The sequence below is a fragment of the Cavia porcellus genome, unplaced genomic scaffold, assembly GCF_034190915.1.
Source record: "Cavia porcellus strain 051 isolate PalLab524CR breed Dunkin Hartley unplaced genomic scaffold, mCavPor4.1 scaffold_23, whole genome shotgun sequence".
Classification (NCBI taxonomy): domain Eukaryota; kingdom Metazoa; phylum Chordata; class Mammalia; order Rodentia; family Caviidae; genus Cavia; species Cavia porcellus.
The window spans coordinates 16,403,348-16,416,882 of NW_026947506.1; the positions used below are offsets into that span (position 1 = coordinate 16,403,348).

The 13,535-nt window shown below is 39.3% G+C and overlaps 1 pseudogene; it reads left to right on the top strand.

Moving 5' to 3' along the window:
- The first annotated feature begins 6,012 nt into the window (after positions 1-6,012).
- Positions 6,013-7,147, top strand: LOC134472336 (speckle-type POZ protein-like; annotated as a pseudogene).
- The last annotated feature ends 6,388 nt before the right edge of the window (positions 7,148-13,535 follow it).

Sequence of the window (13,535 nt, forward strand, 5' to 3'; positions counted from 1 at the left end):
GCTGAGATTGTTGAAAATGAGACAAAATAATTCACTCTGTGTGCATATTTCTTGAAAAGAACGATGGCTCTTGAGATGTTGTGGGAATATGTGTTTTGGTATTATCACCCTCAAGCTTTATTTCACGTCCATTCTCTCCTCCTCATTAAAGAGAATAAAACAGGAAAAGCTTTAAAGGAGGAAAAAGGAAATTTTTTATTAATTTTTACGTGAAAACTTTCAGAACATAGATTCCTCAGCTGTCCATACCTGACTTACTGATTATGTAGGAGTCATCACAGTTGCTTGGGAATCGCTGTTCATCCTACAAGGGAGAACATTCAAATGTTAATTTTTTTCTTTCCAAATATATAAATAATTATTATCTTTTACATGAAATGTGGAAATTAAAAAGTATGAGTTTCTGTCACTGCCACAAATGAACAGCAAAAAACATTGAAAATAACTTACAAAGTGTAATTTCCTCATAGTGAAATGAATGGAGCAAAGTGGATTAGGGCAGAAGATTTTTCAGGGTAAGCACAGGTCTTCTCTGCTTCTCTGAGTACAAATATGTGTTACAGTGACTTATTGTCAAGTGCTTCATAGAAACAGAAGTTATATTGAATGTACAAATTGACCAAAAGAATGTTTTCCTTGCAATTCTACAGAGGAACCAGGCAAGAACTGCAGCTTAAGTGGCTGAAGGGCAACCAGTGAGATATGGCGCTATATTAACACTCTTGTGAGAATGACATGCCAGCTGTTAAGCGTTAGGAGTTAGGACTGAGAATGCGTGTTCATTCCCCCAGTTGGTGTCACAGTGGTGAACTCTTGAAGGCTGATGTGCTCCCATTTCCAGAAAACAATCATCCCTCTGTGATGTTGGGATTCGATGGGGGTTAATGCTAATCCAACATTACTAGCAGAAGACTTTTTTGAAGAAACCACTTGTTTGACTGCTTAATTCTAAGAAAAATATATGACAGAAGATGAACAAGAATTTGCCATAACTGTACAGGCATTCTGAAGCAAGGAAATCACCAACTGCATTTGGCAAGCACTGAAAGGCCTGCCAAAGTCCCCAGAGGCACCAATTTACCTGTATCATCCAAAGTTTTGTGTCACACATTCTCGAGCTACTAGTGAAGGCATCTTGTGACACTTCCAACTCTTATGTGCAAACAACACACTAATAAATAAAGTATCTATCCAGGAGTCCCGGATGATGAAAGTGGTAGGAGACTAGTGACAAATAGTAAACTTGCATGAACCATTTCGTTTCCTACATTCAAGTCTAATCACAATATGACTGATTATTTATGTGTATAGTTAGCATGTAGTGATCTCTCACTCAGAAAATCAACAACCCTAGGAAAACATGGAACAGATTTAGAGTTTTCTAACCAAAATGGGAAGCAACAGGAGCCAAATGTACCTGACCTTGAAAGCAGGCACATGGATTAGCCTTATCACACCTCTGTGGAAGACATCTCGGTCTAAATTCTTAGGTACTGTAACCCTGAATCTTTAAAGATTCTATTCCTCTTTACTTTCCATTTTGCACTTGTAATTCATCCTACTCTTGATGCTGTCATCTTGCAATCTCAATAAACAGCAACTTACTACGTATCACAAGGTATATGCCAGGCAATACTCTTGTATGTGTACACAAGAATGTGGAAAAATTTTTGCCCATTCAGTTCTAACACAGCTCTAGGGCTGGATTAGAAACAAAAGCAGCATTTTCCCACCTTTCATCAGCCTGGTTTAAAAGGCATTGCTACACAAAGAGAATTAGTGAAAAAATGTACAAAATGTTCCTACAAGGCTGATGACATTTTCCATGCAAATGGAATTCCACAGTGTATCCAAAGAAGAAACTTATACAATATTCTAAGAAGGGTTAATTTTGGAAAAATTTTACCCTATTTAAAAGGCACTTCAAGAGCTTCCATTTCGTTAGCTTTAATACACTTTGTGCGTGTGTGTGTGTGTGTGTGTGTGTTTATCTTTGATAGTGAGTGTTATGCTGATATCTATAAAAGAAGCTATAGAGAAGAAAATTAATTGCAAATTACCCATGATTTCTATTTTTCTTGTCATTTTGTACAAGAAAGTATCTTCTTAATGTAGAAATATCAAAATCTACACAACTGAATTACAACTAGTGCACATATCTTGTATAAAACTCAGAACCTAAAATTAACTAAGAGAGCACAGCAATGATGATTGTTGGGTATTGTACTGATAGGAGCATTGAACCTATTTTGGTTATGCTAGTTATTGCAGACTCAGGAAATCATCAACACTAGTGAGGGGAGATGTTTGGACCTGGGGACTCTTGTTCATGGTAACAGTGGCAGCTAGTTGAGGCCAGTGGACAATGCTGAGAGACTCAGCAGTGTAGGTAAGCAGCAGACAACGAGGTCTTTACTGTCTGGCACAGAATGGAGAAGGATTTTGTCATTCAGCGCGAGGGAATGTTTGGCGGGAGCCATGTTGAAGTGAAGTCAGATGAACCTTAACCAGAACAGCTGCTGGCTTCCTTTAGAAGACCCTAGTTGGGTGCAGACACATGGAAATTGATTGGAATGAGTTTATTCCAATGAGTCTCGTCTTGAGGCAGGCTGGCTAATGCTGTCTACTACTCCATCAAAATGCCATGCCTGGTTTGAAGGGAAAGAATGGCAGAACTCAGAACACTCTATCCATAGGGTATCTAATAATGAATCCAGAGAGAATCCTGGAAGAGAATGATTTTTTTTATTCATTTTTCTTTTTGGTTTGGTATTTTCTTGTTTTATTCTTCTGCTTTTGATTTCTCCTTTATTTTGTTCTTAATTTCTGAGGGTGACTGTGATTCCTTACTTCCTTGTGGTTATGCTTTTGTTTGGATTTCAATTTTTCTCTTTCAAATCTCATTTAGTCTTCTGCATTAGTTTCCCCCAGTAGATGGGATCCATCTACCATCTCCTTTGTTTGTAATCTCTTTCCCTTTGGCCATTGTTCATGGTACTCTTCTTGCTCCAAAATATATTTTGAATCTTAACCCTTGAGGACAGATTGGACATATCATGAATTCATATATTGTTTATGATTGTTTGCATTCTGTTTTATGTTCAGGAATTCAGTTCATACTGTTAGGAAACTAGCAAGTATCACTCCAGGAATTCAATTGAAAGAGAAAAGACATGAGAACACACAAATCAGACTAATCCTCTGGCACCCAGGCCACCAAAGCAAACCTGGGGGGAAATGAGGTTGGAAAATTTGAAAATCCAATGCTAGGTTACTTCAATGTGGCAACAAGGCAATTGAATGAGGCTGTGGAATATATTAAATCAGAAGTAATCTCTCAAGTAACCACAACTAACTACAGAGATTACCAAAATACACAACATTCTTAGTGATGTTAGTTCAGACACAGCCAAAAAACAGGCGAGTTTACAAGAACTGTTGAAGCACAACCTAAGAAATAAATGAACCCATTAAATAGATTCAAGCCGATATGCAAGAGAAAAAAATCCATTTTAAAACTTCAGAGCACTTTAGGCCAGTTTGAGGAAAGGACTTCAGATACTGAGTACAGGCTGGCACTTAGTGACAAGGAGAGACAACAAATGACATTAAAAGCACTTTGTAGACATCATGGCAGAAAGCTTTCCTGGTACAGAAGAGGAATTTAATCTACCAATCATTGAGGCAATTATTTCTCCAGTTAGCAGTGATTAAAAGAATTCTACCTGCCCATGTGTAATAGACAAGTTTGCAGACAATCAAATAAAAATAGAGTATTAAAATCTGTTAGGGATGGGCTGGGGGTTTCTCTCAGTAGCATAAGCAACTTCCTGGCAAGCAGTAGTCCTGAGTTCTACCCTGGTAACAATAAAAATGAAAAAGCCAAAAAAATATCTGTTAGGGATGAGGACTGTTGTGATCCTCCCAATAAGGTCCACAAGTACATGAGGGTATGTAACACTTCTGAGTCTGGTGGAAAACTGGAGCACACTCTGAGTATGTAAAACAGAAAAAAGAGAAGCTTTGGAAGAGAGCCAGTGATATCTATCCCTGAAGTGGTAGCCCTTCTTCCTGTCTTCCTTCCTTCCTTCCTTCCTTCCTTCCTTCCTTCCTTCCTTCCTTTCTTGCTTCCTTCTTTCCTTCCTTGCTTCCTTCCATCCCTCATTCCCTCTGTCCTTTCATTCTTTTGGTTTTTAATTCAAGTTAGTATTTAATCCCACATGTCCTTGAAACTGCAATGATATTCCTGCCTCAGCTTTGCGAGTGCTGGGATTAATGATGTGTTCGCCCACACCCAGCAAATCAGCATTGTTATTTTGTGTCAAAGGAGATAAAATTAAACACAACAAAACAGAGCAAAATTGGACATAAGAACTCAATGTAAGAGATATAAATTTCAAAACTAGATAATCTGAGTTCTTCCCTACCTATCATGTTGTCTTTTGTTTTCTTCCAAATAGTTGTCCATGTCTTGCCATACAGAGAATTCATACTGAGCAACCTAGTATAAAATTAATCCAAACAGTCTGATAAAGGAGTTTTAGGTCTTTAAAATCAGAAAAAAAGGAAGTCACCAATGGCTGTGCTAGAATCTCTGGTTTGCTTCACAATACCTGTGCATACTTTCATGTATGTGGAAACTCAGTTAAACACAACCAGCTTAAAAAAAAAACGTATTATATAGAACAAACCAAAGCATGGATAAAAGTATTGGGCTTCAAAGAGATGATAGAAGGAAATCCCCTCCTTACTACACTGCCTAGGGTCAACCTCTCAAGGGACATGCAGATTACTTCCTCCGACTTGCTAATGGGAGAGGGGGAGAAGATGTGATGTTTGTTTCTCAGCCTGCAGGCTGGCAGACTGACAGCTGCTCATGGTGGGGAGAGGCTTTGCCTGGACTCCTGGCATTCCCAGCATGACCCATGTCCCAGGATATGCCAGTGGAACTCAGTAATATTACTATTTCCAAACATTGGGTCCAAGGAGTGATCTAGGTTAGTAGGAGATCTAAGAGTTCTGAGCAAGTAGCATTTACAGTTGTCCCACACTAGACTTTAGGTTTAGAGACATTCTGCCAATATTCACAGTTTGTACCTGTCCCAAATCCATGGGCCTTGCTCCTGACACTGTATCAGATTACCCAGAAGAACCACCTCTTCACTCCCAGCACACCTATTTCTCATGGAGCCTTGAATCTGCTCCCTTCACATTACTTCCCTGCAAATGGCTTTCACCCACATGTGATCCTAAGGGAAAAGTTGCCTTATTGACCTCTCTGTCCTGCTTTGCTCCTTACCACCAGAAAGGAATAAACACAGAGGGCCTACTGAGAACAGTGGCATGCTGGAGTTACTATCCTCCACCCTAGCCTCTCATCTTCTGGAAATGGCAGGAAGACGATAGACCAGAGAACTCCCCCATATGAATGAGACAAAAGAAATTCTGGGCTAGTAAAACAGACTGTTTTCATAAACATATAGAAAAGACAGGTAGGATGAAAATTGACTGGCTCTCACATTTTGAGTGAGACACACCTAGGGCAATTGGATTAGAATAGGGTGGGAAGAACCACCATAGGGTGGATCCTGTCCTAAGAGTTATAAAAGGGACACCAAGCAGGAAGAATCCTTTCTGTTTCCATGATGAGGTGGTTCCCTGCTTGAAACTTGGAATTCATATCCTTGCTTCCAGCCCAGATGAATTAGCCTCCTGAAAGGAACTCAGACGGGACTCAAAAAGGCTTCATATTTTCAGGTCTGTGCCTTTTGGTGAGCTATTTCTTTGAGTGATCAAGAAACATTTCAGAGTTGACTTATATACTAGGAAATCTCAGTCAGCTTATTTCTAAATACGTATTTCTTTTAATCTATACATTAGGCTCTCTACTTGTGATTGCCATACTGCCCTGCCTGGCTTGGAAGTGCTGACTGCAGTGAAATTTGTGCCATCTGGTGAAGAAGAAATTGGATTCCTGTGACTTGACAAGCTTGCTGCACTTTCACTCTGCTGATGTTAAGGGTTTCCAGTACCGCAGGCCCAGCAGAAATGTCACAGGGGCCAGCAGTGGACAGCAGGTACACCACAGACATCAAAGTAGTGAATGTGTCCTTTTTGTGGACCATTGATAACATTAGATTTTGCCTAAAGGAAATAGATGACTGAATTCAAAGTTCAAGCTTTTCACCTGAAGGAAATGATCAAGTGAAATGGTGCTTACGACTCTACCCAAATGGTCTTGATGAACAAAGCAAAGATTATGTGTCCCTATACCTGGGAATGATCTGCTGTCCAAGGAGGGTAGCTCGTGCAAAATTCACCTTTTCCATTCTGAATGCCAAAGGAGAGAAAACCAAGGTGCTCTCAAGTCCACAAGCTTATACATTTGTGCGAGGAAAGGACTGGGGATTCAAACATTTGATCCTTAGAGAGTTTCTTTTGGATCCAAACAATGGGCTTCTCTCCAATGACAAGCTTTCCTTCTTCTGTGAAGTGAAAGTAGCACAAGATCCCACCAATAATTCCAGCCAGAATATTATGAAGCTGGTTAAGGTTCCTGAGGACTGCTGGCAGAGGATCTAGGAGGACTGTGGGAGCGATCCCAGCTCACAGACTGTTGCTTGTGTGTGGCTGGCCAGGAATTCCAGGCTCACAAAGCCATCTTAGCAGCTCGCTCTCCAGTTTTCATGGCATTGTTGGAACTTGAAAAGCAAAGGAGCAAAAAGAATCGTGTTGAAATCAGTGACATGGATCCTGATGTTTTTAAGGAAATGATATACTTTATGTACACTGGAAAGGCACCAAACCTAGGGATCATGGCAACTGAACTGCTGGAGGCTGCAACCAGGTTTGGTCTGGAGCGCCTGAAGCTCATGTGTGAGAACCACCTCTGCAGCAACCCCTCTGTGGAGAATGCCGTGGAAATCCTTATCTTGGCTGACCTCCACAGTGCACCTCAGTTGAAAACCCAGACACTGGATTTCATCAATTGTTATGTTTCTGACATCCTGGAGACCTCTGAGTGGAAGGCCATGGTGTTGTCACACCCTCACTTGGTGGCCGAAGCCTATCACTCTCTGGTTTCCATGCAGTGTGCATTCATGGTACCCCCATGCAAGCGTCTGAGACTGTCCTAAGACCCCACATCTCCATTTATGTTCCCAAAACCCTGGCCACATTTGCTGCCACTGAACCATAATATGCTAAGGCAATCCGTGGAAATTTCACTCTTCCATGTGGAAATATTAAATTGTGCCTCTCTAGGGGAGAGAAGGGACCACCGTCTTAAGGTCAGAAAAAGGAAATGGGATCTTGAGAATTTAGAAGTCGTGTATCATGCATTTTCAAATCTGTGTTTTATAATATTGTGCAAAGTGGGTTTTTACAATGTCGATGACGAACTGAAACCAAAACTCCTGTCAATGTTGCAGACAGACCTGGGGTGGGGCTACCCTTAGAGGCAGGGATCATGAACTTCACTCTGTAAATGCAAGACTCCTTCCTGCCTTTCTACACCATCATGCAGCCCTGGGCACCCCACTTGTAACAAGGGCTTTTTACTGTCCCTCACTTTTCTCTATAAATAAACCTGTATCTTATATTATACGGTTGTTTGGCTCCTCATCCTTTTTCTGTATGTTAGACTCAGAAGCTAAGAAATATTTCAGAGTGTGCTGATGATTTCAGGCCCATCCACAGGATGAACACAGTGGATGTAAAGTGTCACTAATTAACATAGTAGATGGGAGAAATAAATGACCCAGAACTCAGGCTGCTGAAGCCAAGGACAATCACACAATGCAAGTCTTTGCTCATGTTGTCCTGTCCCAGTGACACAGACAGGCAGCACAAGCACTACAGCACATTCCCGCAAAATCTAGGCCTCTGAGAGAGCAGTGCAATCATGGTCCTGGAGAAAAAAAGAGAGGAAAATGCTCAGATTTATGAAAATGGCATAAAAGAGAATTAAAAGTAGAAGTGTTTTATGTATTTCAGAGGAATTCATGTTGAGGAAGCAAAATTTATTACTTACAACTGCACTGAGAAATGGCTGTTGGCAAATTCACACTATAAATCTCAAAAAGAACTTTCTCACTGTGAACATTTAATATCCATAAGAATAGAATACATGTTTCTATGGTATTATGAAGAATAGAAGTAAAATTAAAAATGAAAAGGTAGTGGGTTTCATCTCAAAGTTTGGGCTTTGTAAAAATCATTAGTGGTGTTACTCTGGAATCACCTAGAATCTGTAATGGCTCAGAGCTTTTAAAAATATCTAAAGAAATGGATCCCCTTGTCTTGAACAGGTACAGATTTCAAAACATTTGTTTAATCAGGGCTTACAGCTGGTAACCCTTTATGTGCTGGTTGTGTAAATCTTCATGAATGTCAATATTGGATAACAACCTGTATAACAATTATGCAGTAAAATCACTAAGAGTTCTGTCTCTCTCTCTCTCTCTCTCTCTCTCTCTCTATATATATATATATATATATATATATATATATATATATATGTCTGTCTATCTGTCTATCTGTCTATCTGTCTGTCTGTCTGTCTGTCTGTCTTTCTATCTCTATCTCTCTCAGTCTTTATCATGGCTTGAACTCACAACTCACAACCTGGTTATTGCCAGGTAAGTGCTTCTTTGGCTCAGTTTACTGCCTGACTTTTGCAGATATTTGGCATACATATGTCCTATTCTTGTGTCCTTGCTCCTAGAAGTGTCCCTTTCTCACCTCAAGCAGGCTGAGATTGTTGAAAATGAGACAAAATAATTCACTCTGTGTGCATATTTCTTGAAAAGAACGATGGCTCTTGAGATGTTGTGGGAATATGTGTTTTGGTATTATCACCCTCAAGCTTTATTTCACGTCCATTCTCTCCTCCTCATTAAAGAGAATAAAACAGGAAAAGCTTTAAAGGAGGAAAAAGGAAATTTTTTATTAATTTTTACGTGAAAACTTTCAGAACATAGATTCCTCAGCTGTCCATACCTGACTTACTGATTATGTAGGAGTCATCACAGTTGCTTGGGAATCGCTGTTCATCCTACAAGGGAGAACATTCAAATGTTAATTTTTTTCTTTCCAAATATATAAATAATTATTATCTTTTACATGAAATGTGGAAATTAAAAAGTATGAGTTTCTGTCACTGCCACAAATGAACAGCAAAAAACATTGAAAATAACTTACAAAGTGTAATTTCCTCATAGTGAAATGAATGGAGCAAAGTGGATTAGGGCAGAAGATTTTTCAGGGTAAGCACAGGTCTTCTCTGCTTCTCTGAGTACAAATATGTGTTACAGTGACTTATTGTCAAGTGCTTCATAGAAACAGAAGTTATATTGAATGTACAAATTGACCAAAAGAATGTTTTCCTTGCAATTCTACAGAGGAACCAGGCAAGAACTGCAGCTTAAGTGGCTGAAGGGCAACCAGTGAGATATGGCGCTATATTAACACTCTTGTGAGAATGACATGCCAGCTGTTAAGCGTTAGGAGTTAGGACTGAGAATGCGTGTTCATTCCCCCAGTTGGTGTCACAGTGGTGAACTCTTGAAGGCTGATGTGCTCCCATTTCCAGAAAACAATCATCCCTCTGTGATGTTGGGATTCGATGGGGGTTAATGCTAATCCAACATTACTAGCAGAAGACTTTTTTGAAGAAACCACTTGTTTGACTGCTTAATTCTAAGAAAAATATATGACAGAAGATGAACAAGAATTTGCCATAACTGTACAGGCATTCTGAAGCAAGGAAATCACCAACTGCATTTGGCAAGCACTGAAAGGCCTGCCAAAGTCCCCAGAGGCACCAATTTACCTGTATCATCCAAAGTTTTGTGTCACACATTCTCGAGCTACTAGTGAAGGCATCTTGTGACACTTCCAACTCTTATGTGCAAACAACACACTAATAAATAAAGTATCTATCCAGGAGTCCCGGATGATGAAAGTGGTAGGAGACTAGTGACAAATAGTAAACTTGCATGAACCATTTCGTTTCCTACATTCAAGTCTAATCACAATATGACTGATTATTTATGTGTATAGTTAGCATGTAGTGATCTCTCACTCAGAAAATCAACAACCCTAGGAAAACATGGAACAGATTTAGAGTTTTCTAACCAAAATGGGAAGCAACAGGAGCCAAATGTACCTGACCTTGAAAGCAGGCACATGGATTAGCCTTATCACACCTCTGTGGAAGACATCTCGGTCTAAATTCTTAGGTACTGTAACCCTGAATCTTTAAAGATTCTATTCCTCTTTACTTTCCATTTTGCACTTGTAATTCATCCTACTCTTGATGCTGTCATCTTGCAATCTCAATAAACAGCAACTTACTACGTATCACAAGGTATATGCCAGGCAATACTCTTGTATGTGTACACAAGAATGTGGAAAAATTTTTGCCCATTCAGTTCTAACACAGCTCTAGGGCTGGATTAGAAACAAAAGCAGCATTTTCCCACCTTTCATCAGCCTGGTTTAAAAGGCATTGCTACACAAAGAGAATTAGTGAAAAAATGTACAAAATGTTCCTACAAGGCTGATGACATTTTCCATGCAAATGGAATTCCACAGTGTATCCAAAGAAGAAACTTATACAATATTCTAAGAAGGGTTAATTTTGGAAAAATTTTACCCTATTTAAAAGGCACTTCAAGAGCTTCCATTTCGTTAGCTTTAATACACTTTGTGCGTGTGTGTGTGTGTGTGTGTGTGTTTATCTTTGATAGTGAGTGTTATGCTGATATCTATAAAAGAAGCTATAGAGAAGAAAATTAATTGCAAATTACCCATGATTTCTATTTTTCTTGTCATTTTGTACAAGAAAGTATCTTCTTAATGTAGAAATATCAAAATCTACACAACTGAATTACAACTAGTGCACATATCTTGTATAAAACTCAGAACCTAAAATTAACTAAGAGAGCACAGCAATGATGATTGTTGGGTATTGTACTGATAGGAGCATTGAACCTATTTTGGTTATGCTAGTTATTGCAGACTCAGGAAATCATCAACACTAGTGAGGGGAGATGTTTGGACCTGGGGACTCTTGTTCATGGTAACAGTGGCAGCTAGTTGAGGCCAGTGGACAATGCTGAGAGACTCAGCAGTGTAGGTAAGCAGCAGACAACGAGGTCTTTACTGTCTGGCACAGAATGGAGAAGGATTTTGTCATTCAGCGCGAGGGAATGTTTGGCGGGAGCCATGTTGAAGTGAAGTCAGATGAACCTTAACCAGAACAGCTGCTGGCTTCCTTTAGAAGACCCTAGTTGGGTGCAGACACATGGAAATTGATTGGAATGAGTTTATTCCAATGAGTCTCGTCTTGAGGCAGGCTGGCTAATGCTGTCTACTACTCCATCAAAATGCCATGCCTGGTTTGAAGGGAAAGAATGGCAGAACTCAGAACACTCTATCCATAGGGTATCTAATAATGAATCCAGAGAGAATCCTGGAAGAGAATGATTTTTTTTATTCATTTTTCTTTTTGGTTTGGTATTTTCTTGTTTTATTCTTCTGCTTTTGATTTCTCCTTTATTTTGTTCTTAATTTCTGAGGGTGACTGTGATTCCTTACTTCCTTGTGGTTATGCTTTTGTTTGGATTTCAATTTTTCTCTTTCAAATCTCATTTAGTCTTCTGCATTAGTTTCCCCCAGTAGATGGGATCCATCTACCATCTCCTTTGTTTGTAATCTCTTTCCCTTTGGCCATTGTTCATGGTACTCTTCTTGCTCCAAAATATATTTTGAATCTTAACCCTTGAGGACAGATTGGACATATCATGAATTCATATATTGTTTATGATTGTTTGCATTCTGTTTTATGTTCAGGAATTCAGTTCATACTGTTAGGAAACTAGCAAGTATCACTCCAGGAATTCAATTGAAAGAGAAAAGACATGAGAACACACAAATCAGACTAATCCTCTGGCACCCAGGCCACCAAAGCAAACCTGGGGGGAAATGAGGTTGGAAAATTTGAAAATCCAATGCTAGGTTACTTCAATGTGGCAACAAGGCAATTGAATGAGGCTGTGGAATATATTAAATCAGAAGTAATCTCTCAAGTAACCACAACTAACTACAGAGATTACCAAAATACACAACATTCTTAGTGATGTTAGTTCAGACACAGCCAAAAAACAGGCGAGTTTACAAGAACTGTTGAAGCACAACCTAAGAAATAAATGAACCCATTAAATAGATTCAAGCCGATATGCAAGAGAAAAAAATCCATTTTAAAACTTCAGAGCACTTTAGGCCAGTTTGAGGAAAGGACTTCAGATACTGAGTACAGGCTGGCACTTAGTGACAAGGAGAGACAACAAATGACATTAAAAGCACTTTGTAGACATCATGGCAGAAAGCTTTCCTGGTACAGAAGAGGAATTTAATCTACCAATCATTGAGGCAATTATTTCTCCAGTTAGCAGTGATTAAAAGAATTCTACCTGCCCATGTGTAATAGACAAGTTTGCAGACAATCAAATAAAAATAGAGTATTAAAATCTGTTAGGGATGGGCTGGGGGTTTCTCTCAGTAGCATAAGCAACTTCCTGGCAAGCAGTAGTCCTGAGTTCTACCCTGGTAACAATAAAAATGAAAAAGCCAAAAAAATATCTGTTAGGGATGAGGACTGTTGTGATCCTCCCAATAAGGTCCACAAGTACATGAGGGTATGTAACACTTCTGAGTCTGGTGGAAAACTGGAGCACACTCTGAGTATGTAAAACAGAAAAAAGAGAAGCTTTGGAAGAGAGCCAGTGATATCTATCCCTGAAGTGGTAGCCCTTCTTCCTGTCTTCCTTCCTTCCTTCCTTCCTTCCTTCCTTCCTTCCTTCCTTCCTTGCTTCCTTCTTTCCTTCCTTGCTTCCTTCCATCCCTCATTCCCTCTGTCCTTTCATTCTTTTGGTTTTTAATTCAAGTTAGTATTTAATCCCACATGTCCTTGAAACTGCAATGATATTCCTGCCTCAGCTTTGCGAGTGCTGGGATTAATGATGTGTTCGCCCACACCCAGCAAATCAGCATTGTTATTTTGTGTCAAAGGAGATAAAATTAAACACAACAAAACAGAGCAAAATTGGACATAAGAACTCAATGTAAGAGATATAAATTTCAAAACTAGATAATCTGAGTTCTTCCCTACCTATCATGTTGTCTTTTGTTTTCTTCCAAATAGTTGTCCATGTCTTGCCATACAGAGAATTCATACTGAGCAACCTAGTATAAAATTAATCCAAACAGTCTGATAAAGGAGTTTTAGGTCTTTAAAATCAGACAAAAAGGAAGTCACCAATGGCTGTGCTAGAATCTCGGGTTTGCTTCACAATACCTGTGCATACTTTCATGTATGTGGAAACTCAGTTAAATACAACCAGCTTAAAAAAAAAAACGTATTATATAGAACAAACCAAAGCATGGATAAAAGTATTGGGCTTCAAAGAGATGATAGAAGGAAATCCCCTCCTTACTACACTGCCTAGGGTCAACCTCTCAAGGGACATCCA